Below are 12,435 nucleotides of genomic sequence, written 5' to 3' on the forward strand. Positions count from 1 at the left end.
CCGCCTTCCGGAACACCGCATCATATGTGACCTACCTACCCGGTGGAATTCCACGTTACATATGTTGGAGCGGTTGTGTGAGCAGCAGCAAGCAGTTATGGAGTACCAGCTGCATCAGGCGCAAAGAAGTCGCAGTCAGCGCCGATCAGACTTCACAACCACAGAGTGGGCCACTATGAAGGACGTCTGCCAGGTTTTGCGTCCTTTTGATTATTCCACGCGGATGGCAAGTGCAGATGATGCACTAGTCAGCATGACTGTCCCCCTTATCTGCCTGCTTCAGCAAACTTTGCAAGGGTTAAGGGATGATGTGGTGGAAGAGGTGGAGGATGAGGAGTCACCTTTTCCATCAGCTTCTGGAGAGTCAGCGCCACGTGGTTCCTCACAAAGGGGTACGCAGGGGCCAATTTGTGAGGAGGATGAGGAGGAGTCAATGGAGGAGGAAGAGCTCCGTCCAGAGGAGGGAGCGACACAATTGTCCAGTGGTCAGTGTGTACAGCGAGGGTGGGGTGATGACGAGCGGGCAGAGATCATGTCTCAAGCAGGGGACAGCGTTTCTGGGCCGGTTGGCACTCTGCAGCACATGGTGGATTTCATGCTGCAGTGCCTGAGAAACGACCGCCGCATCGACCACATTCTCAACATGCCTGATTATTGGGTGTTCACCCTCCTCGATCCTCGCTACCGGGACAACGTCCAAAACCTCATCCCTGCGTTGACCCGGGAGCGTAAATTGCGGGAGTACCACGACACACTGGTGAATTCCATCATCTTCTCCTGTCCAACTGAGAGGAGTGCTGCTAGTGCTTTACAAAGCAGCTCAGTGCGTCGAGGCAGTGGGGGAGGCTCTGCCCAAAGAGGGAGCAGAAGCAGTGCCTCTGCCCAAGGCAAGCCCAGTATGGCACAACTCTGGCACACTTTTGTGTGCCCGCCCCAAATGTCTACACCATCACCGGCGGCTCCAGTCAGCAGGAGGCAACGGTTCCGTCAGATGGTGACAGACTACATGGCTTGCCCTCTTACTGTACTCCCAGACGGCTCTTCCCCGTTCAAGTTTTGGGTCTCTAAGCTGGATACATGGCCAGAGCTAAGCCAGTATGCATTGGAGGTGCTGGCTTGCCCTGCGGCTAGTGTCTTATCGGAACGTGTCTTTAGTGCCGCAGGTGGTGTACTAACAGACCGTCGCATGCGACTATCCTCCGATAACGTTGACCGGCTTACTTTCCTGAAAATGAACCAGGCCTGGATCTCGCAGGAATTTGCCACTCCTCTGCCTGATTAAGTAATTGGGTGTCATCCAGGTCTCCTGCTGTGTTCATCTTTCTACCACCTGAACTGCTATTCCTGGGCTCCAACACCGCCAGTTGCGGCTCAGAAGTGCAGGCTGCACAGTAAAAACATACGACCCAGTGTTATTGGGTTTCAGTAACGTCAGCTGATCCCCAGCTGTGTAGCCGGCAATGTGTCCTGCGACCGCCACGCTGGCACAACAACCTAAATGTAAGGGAACCTGTCCCCCCCCCCCCCCCGTCGTTTGTTACTGAAAGAGCCATCTTGTGCAGCAGTAATGCTGCACAAGGAAAAGGTAGCTCTTTTTTTTTAGCTCTTTGCACACGCAGAACTTAACACTTATAAAATGTGTTCACTGATACCGTTATACCGTCCCGGAGCTGGGACTTTCCTTCGTAATGTGACGCAGCACAGCCGTCATTCCTACCCCCTTGGTGCCATGCGCTGCCTCCTCAGCGTTGTTTTAAGCTGTCACGGAGCCTGCGCTGTTCTGTTATCCCTTGGGCATGCCCTATTTGCGCTGCCTGTCTTCTGACATAATTTGGTGTCAGGCTGGCTGCGCCTGTGCGGCCGCGGTGCCCGAGATCCCGCCTCGCAGTGTCTTCTGATTGAGTCACACTGCGGGCCTGGGATCCATGGGCATGCGCAGTGCATATCTTCCCCTCGGGCTCTCGCTCATTTCCCTCCGCCTTCTTTAGACTGTGCGCCGTCAGCTGATCCCTAGCATGCCACGGCCGTGACACCGCACAGTCTGAAGAAGAGGGAAGGAGGGGAGTGAGAGTCGAGGTTATGCACTGTGCATGCCCATGGTTCCAAGGCCCGCAGTGGGATTACGTTAGATGAGACTGCGAGGTGGGATCTGGAGCAGCGTGGACGCACAGGCACTGACAGCCTGACACCAAATTATGTCAGAAGACAGGCAGCGCTAATTGGGCATGGCCAAGGGCTAACAGAACAGCGCAGGCTCCGTGGCAGCTTAAAACAACGCTGAGGAGGCAGCGCACGGCATCAAGGGGATAGGAATGACAGCTGTGCTGTGTCCCATTACGAAGGAAATTCGCACCTCCGGAACGGTTTAACGGTATAAAGGGACACATTTTTAGTGTTTACTTCGGTGTTTGCAAGGAGCATAATTAAAAGAGCAACCTTTTCCTTTTGCATCCTTAGTGCTGCACAACATGGCTCTTTCAGCTACAAACGTCTTGGGGGGGGGGTTAAAGGTTTCCTTTCAACTTGCTCCAATCAGGCTTCGGCCTACACTCTGTTCCTCTGCTCCTCCTGCTGTCCCTGGGCTCTAACACCGCCAGTTGGTGCCTGGAAGTGCTGTGTGCACAGTCAACAGTCGCTCCTCTGTTATTGGGGTTCAGTAACGTCAGCTGATCCCCAGCTGTGTGTGCGGCAATACCTCCAATCTGCTCCTCCTGCTGTCCCTGGGCTCTAACACCGCCAGTTGGTGCCTGGAAGTGCTGTGTGCACAGTCAACAGTCGCTCCTCTGTTATTGGGGTTCAGTAACGTCAGCTGATCCCCAGCTGTGTGTGCGGCAATACCTCCAATCTGCTCCTCCTGCTGTCCCTGGGCTCTAACACCGCCAGTTGGTGCCTGGAAGTGCTGTGTGCACAGTCAACAGTCGCTCCTCTGTTATTGGGGTTCAGTAACGTCAGCTGATCCCCAGCTGTGTATCCGGCAACGTGTCATGCGACCGCCACGCTGGCACAACTAAAATGTAAGGGGACCTGTCCCCCCCCCCCCCTAGGCGTTTGTTACTGAAAGAGCCACCATGTGCAGCACTAATACTGCACAAGGGAAAGGTCGCTCTTGAAATTATGCTCCTTGCAAACGCTGAACTACACACTCATGTAATGTGTCCCCTCACACCGTCCAACCGTCCCGGAGGTGGGACTTTCCTTTGTAATGTGACGCAGCACAGCCGTCATTGCTACCCCCTTGGCACCGTGCGCTGCCTCCTTAGCGTTGTTTGATTCCGTCATGGACCCTGCGCTGTTATGTTATCCCTTGGCCATGCACAGTTTGCGCTGCCCGTCCTCTGACATCATTTGTTGTCGTCCTGGCTGCGCCTGTGCGTCCACGCTGCCCGAAATCACACCTCGCAGTGTCGTCTAATGTGATCCCACAGTGGGCCTGGTATCCATGGCCATGCGCAGTGCATATACTAGCCTCTCACTCCCCTTCTTCACGCTTCTTCAGACTAGGCGGCGTCAGCTGATCCCTAATAGCATGCCACGGCCGTGACGCCGCACAGTCTGAAGAAGCAGGAAGGAGGTGAGTGAGAGGCGATGATATGCACTGCGCATGCCCATGGATCCCTGGCCCGCAGTGGGACTACATTAGATGACACTGCAAGGTTGGATCTCGGGCAGCTTGGACGCACAGGCACTGCCAGCCTGACACCTACATGATGTCAGAAGACGGGCACCGCTAACTGTGCATGGCCAAGGGATAACATTACAGTGCGGGCTCCGTGACAGAACCAAACAACGTTGAGGAGGTGGTGCCCGGCACCAAGGGGGTTGGAATGACGGCTGTGCTGTGTCACATTACAAAGGAAAGTCCCACTTCCGGGATGGTTTGACGGTGTGAGGGGACACATTATATGAGTGTGTACTTCAGCGTTTGCAAGGAGCATAATTTTCGGAGCCACCATTTTCCATGTGCAGTATTACTGCTGTACAAGATGGCTCTTTCAGCAACAAATGCCTGGGGGGGGGGGGTTAAAGGTTCCCTTTCAACTTGCTCCACTGCAGGCTTCGGCCTACACTCTGCTCCTCTTTGATTCCCTGGGTTTCAACACTGTCAGATGCCACCTGGAAGTGTTGTCTACACAGAAAAAAACACTAGGTGATGTGTCAGTGGGGTTCAGCACCGCCAGCTGTTCCCCTGCTGTGTAGTCGGCAACGTGTCCAGCACAAGCCACGCTGGCACAACAGAACAAAAGCTGCCACCAGTGCAGGCTTCGGCCTACACTCTGCTCCTCTCCTCCTCCTGCTGACCCTGGGCTCAAACACCGCTAGTTTTTGCCCGGAAGTGCTAGCTGCACAGAGAAAAACACCAGCCAATGTGTTAGTGGGGTTCAGCAACGCCAGCTGTTCCCCTGCTGTGTAGCCGGCAACGTGACCTGCAAACGCCATGCAGGCACAGGAACTGAAATTAAAAGGGAACCTGGCCCCACCCCCCCAGGTGTTTCTATGTATAACAGCCACCTAGTACAGCAGTACTGCTGCATTTGTACAAGGTGGCTGACTTTTTCTCCTTGCCCACGTGGAACTCAACACGTACAAAATGTGTCTCATTGAGACCATTCCACTGTCCCTGAGGTGTGACTTTCCTTTGTAATGATACGCAGCACCCCCCTTGGTAGCGTTTCCCGTCTTTTGTCATCATGGTTAGCTGGCTGCGCCTGTGCATCCGCCCTGCTAGAAACAACGCCCCTCGTTGTCATATTTATTTTGTCAGCGAGGGTGTGGTTTATGGGCACGAGCAGTGCATATGTTCGCCTGTCTTAACTCATCTCCTTCCGCCTTCTTCAGACTGTGCGGCCTCCTGGCCGTGGTAGGCGATAAGGGATCAGCTGAGGCTGCCCAGTCTGGAGCAGGTGTAAGGACATGTGTAAGCGGCAAACCTATTTACTGCACAAGGCCACGAATCCCAGCCACGCAGTGTGATTTTTTGAAAACACACTGTGGGTCTGGGATTCATGTCCATCGCTAACCGCAACGGCCGACATGAAATGAGGTCAGAAGACAGGAAGCGCTCACAGCGCATGGCCAAGGGATCACAATAGCGCAGACTCCTGTACAGCAAATAACAATGCTCAGGAATCTGCGCCCAGTACCTAGGTGCAAATTTTGACACCTGTGCTGCGTCTCGTTAAAAAGACAAGTCACGCCTCCACAATTGTTTGACAGTATAATGGGCTAAATAGTGTACGTGTTTTAGTCAGCGTGTGCAAGGAGCAAAACAAATAGAGCAACCTTTTACTTGTGCAGCATTAATGCTGCACAAGGTGTGGCTCTTGTACCTTGCAACACCTGAGGGGGGGGTTAAAGGTAACCTTTGAAATTGGTTCAACTAGGCTTCGGCCTACACTCTGCTCCTCTACTCCTCCTGCTGACCCTGGGCTCAAACACCGCTAGTTTTTGCCCGGAAATGCTAGCTGCACAGAGAAAAACACCAGCCAATGTGTTAGTGGGGTTCAGCACCGCCAGCTGTTCCCCTGCTGTGTAGTCGGCAACGTGTCCAGCACAAGCCACGCTGGCACAACCGACCAAAAGCTGCCACCAGTGCAGGCTTCGGCCTACACTTTGCTCCTCTCCTCCTCCTGCTGACCCTGGGCTCAAACAACGCCAGTTTCTGCCCGGACATGCTAGCTGCACAGAGAAAAACACCAGCCAATGTGTTAGTGGGGTTCAGCACCGCCTGCTGTTCCCCCGCTGTGTAGCCGGCATCGTGTCCAGCACAAGCCACGCTGGCACAACCGACCAAAAGCTGCCACCAGTGCAGGCTTCGGCCTACACTTTGCTCCTCTCCTCCTCCTCCTGCTGACCCTGGGCTCTAACACCGCTAGTTTTTGCCCGGACATGCAATCTGCACAGAGAAAAACACCAGTCAATGTGTCAGTGGGGTTCAGCAACGCCAGCTGTTCCCCTGCTGTGTAGCTTGCAACGTGACCTGCAAACGCCACGCAGGCACATGAACTGAAATTGAAGGGAGCCTGCCCCCCACCCACAGGTGTTTCTATGTATATCAGCCACCTTGTACAGCAGTACTGCTGCATTTGTACGAGGTGGCTGACTTTTTCTCCTTGCCCACGTGGAACTCAACACGTACAAAATGTGTCTCATTAGAGACCATTACAATGTCCCTGAGGTGTGACTTTCCTTTGTAATGACACGCAGCACCACCCTTGTTAGCGCTGCCCGTCTTTTGACATCATTGGTTAGCTGGCTGCGCCTGTGCATCTCCCCTGCTCGAAACAACGGCCCTCGGTGTCTTATTTTTTTGGACAGCGAGGGTGTGATTGATGGGCATGTGCAGTGCATATGTTTGCCTGTGTTCACTCATCTCCTTCCGCCTTCTTCAGACTGGGTGTCCTCATGGCCGCGGCAGGCGATAAGGGATCAGATGAGGCCGCCCAGTCTGAAGCAGGTGTAAGGACATGTGTGAGCGGCAAACATATTTAGTGCACCAGGGCACGAATCCCAGCACCGCAGTGTGATTTTTTGAAAACACACTGTGGGTCTGGGATTCATGTCCATCGCTAACCGCAACGGCCGACATGAAATGAGGTCAGAAGACAGGAAGCGCTCACAGCGCATGGCCAAGGGATCACAATAGCGCAGACTCCTGTACAGCAAATAACAACGCTCAGGAATCTGCGCCCAGTACCTAGGTGTAAATTTTGACACCTGTGCTGCGTCTCGTTAAAAAGACAAGTCACGCCTCCACAATTGTTTGACAGTATAATGGGCTAAATAGTGTACGTGTTTTAGTCAGCGTGTGCAAGGAGCAAAACAAATAGAGCAACCTTTTACTTGTGCAGCATTAATGCTGCACAAGGTGTGGCTCTTGTACCTTGCAACACCTGAGGGGGGGGTTAAAGGTAACCTTTGAAATTGGTTCAACTAGGCTTCGGCCTACACTCTGCTCCTCTACTCCTCCTGCTGACCCTGGGCTCAAACACCGCTAGTTTTTGCCCGGAAATGCTAGCTGCACAGAGAAAAACACCAGCCAATGTGTTAGTGGGGTTCAGCACCGCCAGCTGTTCCCCTGCTGTGTAGTCGGCAACGTGTCCAGCACAAGCCACGCTGGCACAACCGACCAAAAGCTGCCACCAGTGCAGGCTTCGGCCTACACTTTGCTCCTCTCCTCCTCCTGCTGACCCTGGGCTCAAACAACGCCAGTTTCTGCCCGGACATGCTAGCTGCACAGAGAAAAACACCAGCCAATGTGTTAGTGGGGTTCAGCACCGCCTGCTGTTCCCCCGCTGTGTAGCCGGCATCGTGTCCAGCACAAGCCACGCTGGCACAACCGACCAAAAGCTGCCACCAGTGCAGGCTTCGGCCTACACTTTGCTCCTCTCCTCCTCCTCCTGCTGACCCTGGGCTCTAACACCGCTAGTTTTTGCCCGGACATGCAATCTGCACAGAGAAAAACACCAGTCAATGTGTCAGTGGGGTTCAGCAACGCCAGCTGTTCCCCTGCTGTGTAGCTTGCAACGTGACCTGCAAACGCCACGCAGGCACATGAACTGAAATTGAAGGGAGCCTGCCCCCCACCCACAGGTGTTTCTATGTATATCAGCCACCTTGTACAGCAGTACTGCTGCATTTGTACGAGGTGGCTGACTTTTTCTCCTTGCCCACGTGGAACTCAACACGTACAAAATGTGTCTCATTAGAGACCATTACAATGTCCCTGAGGTGTGACTTTCCTTTGTAATGACACGCAGCACCACCCTTGTTAGCGCTGCCCGTCTTTTGACATCATTGGTTAGCTGGCTGCGCCTGTGCATCTCCCCTGCTCGAAACAACGGCCCTCGGTGTCTTATTTTTTTGGACAGCGAGGGTGTGATTGATGGGCATGTGCAGTGCATATGTTTGCCTGTGTTCACTCATCTCCTTCCGCCTTCTTCAGACTGGGTGTCCTCATGGCCGCGGCAGGCGATAAGGGATCAGATGAGGCCGCCCAGTCTGAAGCAGGTGTAAGGACATGTGTGAGCGGCAAACATATTTAGTGCACCAGGGCACGAATCCCAGCACCGCAGTGTGATTTTTTAAAAACACACTGTGGGTCTGGGATTCATGTCCATCGCTAACCGCAACGGCCGACATGAAATGAGGTCAGAAGACAGGAAGCGCTCACAGCGCATGGCCAAGGGATCACAATAGCGCAGACTCCTGTACAGCAAATAACAACGCTCAGGAATCTGCGCCCAGTACCTAGGTGCAAATTTTGACACCTGTGCTGCGTCTCGTTAAAAAGACAAGTCACGCCTCCACAACTGTTTGACAGTATAATGGGCTAAATAGTGTACGTGTTTTAGTCAGCGTGTGCAAGGAGCAAAACAAATAGAGCAACCTTTTACTTGTGCAGCATTAATGCTGCACAAGGTGTGGCTCTTGTACCTTGCAACACCTGAGGGGGGGGTTAAAGGTAACCTTTGAAATTGGTTCAACTAGGCTTCGGCCTACACTCTGCTCCTCTACTCCTCCTGCTGACCCTGGGCTCAAACACCGCTAGTTTTTGCCCGGAAATGCTAGCTGCACAGAGAAAAACACCAGCCAATGTGTTAGTGGGGTTCAGCACCGCCAGCTGTTCCCCTGCTGTGTAGTCGGCAACGTGTCCAGCACAAGCCACGCTGGCACAACCGACCAAAAGCTGCCACCAGTGCAGGCTTCGGCCTACACTTTGCTCCTCTCCTCCTCCTGCTGACCCTGGGCTCAAACAACGCCAGTTTCTGCCCGGACATGCTAGCTGCACAGAGAAAAACACCAGCCAATGTGTTAGTGGGGTTCAGCACCGCCTGCTGTTCCCCCGCTGTGTAGCCGGCATCGTGTCCAGCACAAGCCACGCTGGCACAACCGACCAAAAGCTGCCACCAGTGCAGGCTTCGGCCTACACTTTGCTCCTCTCCTCCTCCTGCTGACCCTGGGCTCAAACAACGCCAGTTTCTGCCCGGACATGCTAGCTGCACAGAGAAAAACACCAGCCAATGTGTTAGTGGGGTTCAGCAACGCCAGCTGTTCCCCTGCTGTGTAGCTTGCAACGTGACCTGCAAACGCCACGCAGGCACATGAACTGAAATTGAAGGGAGCCTGCCCCCCACCCACAGGTGTTTCTATGTATATCAGCCACCTTGTACAGCAGTACTGCTGCATTTGTACGAGGTGGCTGACTTTTTCTCCTTGCCCACGTGGAACTCAACACGTACAAAATGTGTCTCATTAGAGACCATTACAATGTCCCTGAGGTGTGACTTTCCTTTGTAATGACACGCAGCACCCCCATTGTTAGCGCTGCCCGTCTCCTGACATCATTGGTTGGCTGGCTGTGCCTGTGCGTCCCCCCTGCCCGACACAACGCCCCCCGTTGTCTCATATATTTTGACTGCGAGGGTGTGATTGATGGGCACGAGCAGTGCATATGTTCCCCTGTTTTCACTCCCCTCCTTCCGCCTTCTTCTGACTGTGCGGCCTCATGGCCGCGGCATGCGATAAGGGATCAGCTGAGGCCGCCCAGTCTGAAGCAGGTGTAAGGACATGTGTGAGCGGCGAACATATTTACTGCACAAGGCCACGAATCCCAGCACCGCAGTGTGACTTTAGGAAAAGCCACTGTGGGTCTGGGATTTATGGCCATCGTTAACCGCACCGGCCAACATGAAATGAGGTCATGAGACGGCCTGCACTAACAGGGTATTGCCAAGGGATAACACAAGAGCGCAGACTCCTGTACAGCAAATAACAACGCTCAGGAATCTGCGCCCAGTACCTAGGTGCAAATTTTGACACCTGTGCTGCGTCTCGTTAAAAAGACAAGTCACGCCTCCACAACTGTTTGACAGTATAATGGGCTAAATAGTGTACGTGTTTAATTCAGCGTGTGCAAGGAGCAAAATTAAATAGAGCAACCTTTGACTTGTGCATCATTAATGCTGTTCAAGGTGTGGCTCTTGTACCTTGCAACACCTGAGGGGGGGGTTAAAGGTAACCTTTGAAATTGGTTCAACTAGGCTTCGGCCTACACTCTGCTCCTCTACTCCTCCTGCTGACCCTGGGCTCAAACACCGCTAGTTTTTGCCCGGAAATGCTAGCTGCACAGAGAAAAACACCAGCCAATGTGTTAGTGGGGTTCAGCACCGCCAGCTGTTCCCCTGCTGTGTAGTCGGCAACGTGTCCAGCACAAGCCACGCTGGCACAACAGAACAAAAGCTGCCACCAGTGCAGGCTTCGGCCTACACTTTGCTCCTCTCCTCCTCCTGCTGACCCTGGGCTCAAACAACGCCAGTTTCTGCCCGGACATGCTAGCTGCACAGAGAAAAACACCAGCCAATGTGTTAGTGTGGTTCAGCACCGCCAGCTGTTCCCCCGCTGTGTAGCCGGCATCGTGTCCAGCACAAGCCACGCTGGCACAACCGACCAAAAGCTGCCACCAGTGCAGGCTTCGGCCTACACTTTGCTCCTCTCCTCCTCCTCCTGCTGACCCTGGGCTCTAACACCGCTAGTTTTTGCCCGGACATGCAATCTGCACAGAGAAAAACACCAGTCAATGTGTCAGTGGGGTTCAGCAACGCCAGCTGTTCCCCTGCTGTGTAGCTTGCAATGTGACCTGCAAACGCCACGCAGGCACATGAACTGAAATTGAAGGGAGCCTGCCCCCCACCCCCCCAGGTGTTTCTATGTATAACAGCCACCTTGTACAGCAGTACTGCTGCATTTGTACAAGGTGGCTGACTTTTTCTCCTTGCACACGTGGAACTCAACAAGTACAAAATGTGTCTCATTACAGACCATTACAATGTCCCTGAGGTGTGACTTTCCTTTTTAATGACACGCAGCACCCCCATTGTTAGCGCTGCCCGTCTCCTGACATCATTGGTTGGCTGGCTGTGCCTGTGCGTCCCCCCTGCCCGACACAACGCCCCCCGTTGTCTCATATATTTTGACTGCGAGGGTGTGATTGATGGGCACGAGCAGTGCATATGTTCCCCTGTTTTCACTCCCCTCCTTCCGCCTTCTTCTGACTGTGCGGCCTCATGGCCGCGGCATGCGATAAGGGATCAGCTGAGGCCGCCCAGTCTGAAGCAGGTGTAAGGACATGTGTGAGCGGCGAACATATTTACTGCACAAGGCCACGAATCCCAGCACCGCAGTGTGACTTTAGGAAAAGCCACTGTGGGTCTGGGATTTATGGCCATCGTTAACCGCACCGGCCAACATGAAATGAGGTCATGAGACGGCCTGCACTAACAGGGTATTGCCAAGGGATAACACAAGAGCGCAGTTTCCTGTACTGCAAATAACAACGGTAAGGAATCTGCGCACAGCACCTAGGTGTAAATTTGTACACCTGTGCTGCGTCTCCTTAAAAAGACTAGTAGTCACGCCTCCACTACTGTTTGACAGTATAATGGGCTAAATAGTGTACGTGTTTAATTCAGCGTGTGCAAGGAGCAAAATTAAATAGAGCAACCTTTGACTTGTGCATCAATAATGCTGTTCAAGGTGTGGCTCTTGTACCTTGCAACACCTGAGGGGGGGGTTAAAGGTAACCTTTGAAATTGGTTCAACTAGGCTTTGGCCAACACTCTGCTCCTCTACTCCTCCTGCTGACCCTGGGCTCAAACACCGCTAGTTTTTGCCCGGAAATGCTAGCTGCACAGAGAAAAACACCAGCCAATGTGTTAGTGGGGTTCAGCACCGCCAGCTGTTCCCCTGCTGTGTAGTCGGCAACGTGTCCAGCACAAGCCACGCTGGCACAACAGAACAAAAGCTGCCACCAGTGCAGGCTTCGGCCTACACTTTGCTCCTCTCCTCCTCCTGCTGACCCTGGGCTCAAACAACGCCAGTTTCTGCCCGGACATGCTAGCTGCACAGAGAAAAACACCAGCCAATGTGTTAGTGGGGTTCAGCACCGCCAGCTGTTCCCCTGCTGTGCAGCTTGCAACGTGACCTGCAAACGCCACGCAGGCACATGAACTGAAATTGAAGGGAGCCTGGCCACCACCCCCAGGTGTTTCTATGTATAACAGCCACCTTGTACAGCAGTACTGCTGCATTTGTACAAGGTGGCTGACGTTTTCTCCTTGCCCACGTGGAACTCAACACGTACAAAATGTGTCTCTTTGAGACCATTCCACTGTCCCTGAGGTGTGACTTTCCTTTCTAATGATACGCAGCACCCCCCTTGGTAGCGCTTCCCGTCTTCTGACATCATTGGTTGGCTACTTGCGCCTGTTCGTCCGCCCTGCCTGAATAAAATGCTCCTCGTTGTCTTAATTATTTTGACTGCGAGGGTGTGATTGATGGGCACGAGCAGTGCATATCTTCGCCTGTCTTAACTCATCTCCTTCCGCCTTCTTCAGACTGTGCAGCCTCATGGCCGCGGCATGCGAGAAGGGATCAGCA

The sequence above is a fragment of the Ranitomeya imitator genome, chromosome 2, assembly GCF_032444005.1.
Source record: "Ranitomeya imitator isolate aRanImi1 chromosome 2, aRanImi1.pri, whole genome shotgun sequence".
Taxonomy (NCBI): domain Eukaryota; kingdom Metazoa; phylum Chordata; class Amphibia; order Anura; family Dendrobatidae; genus Ranitomeya; species Ranitomeya imitator.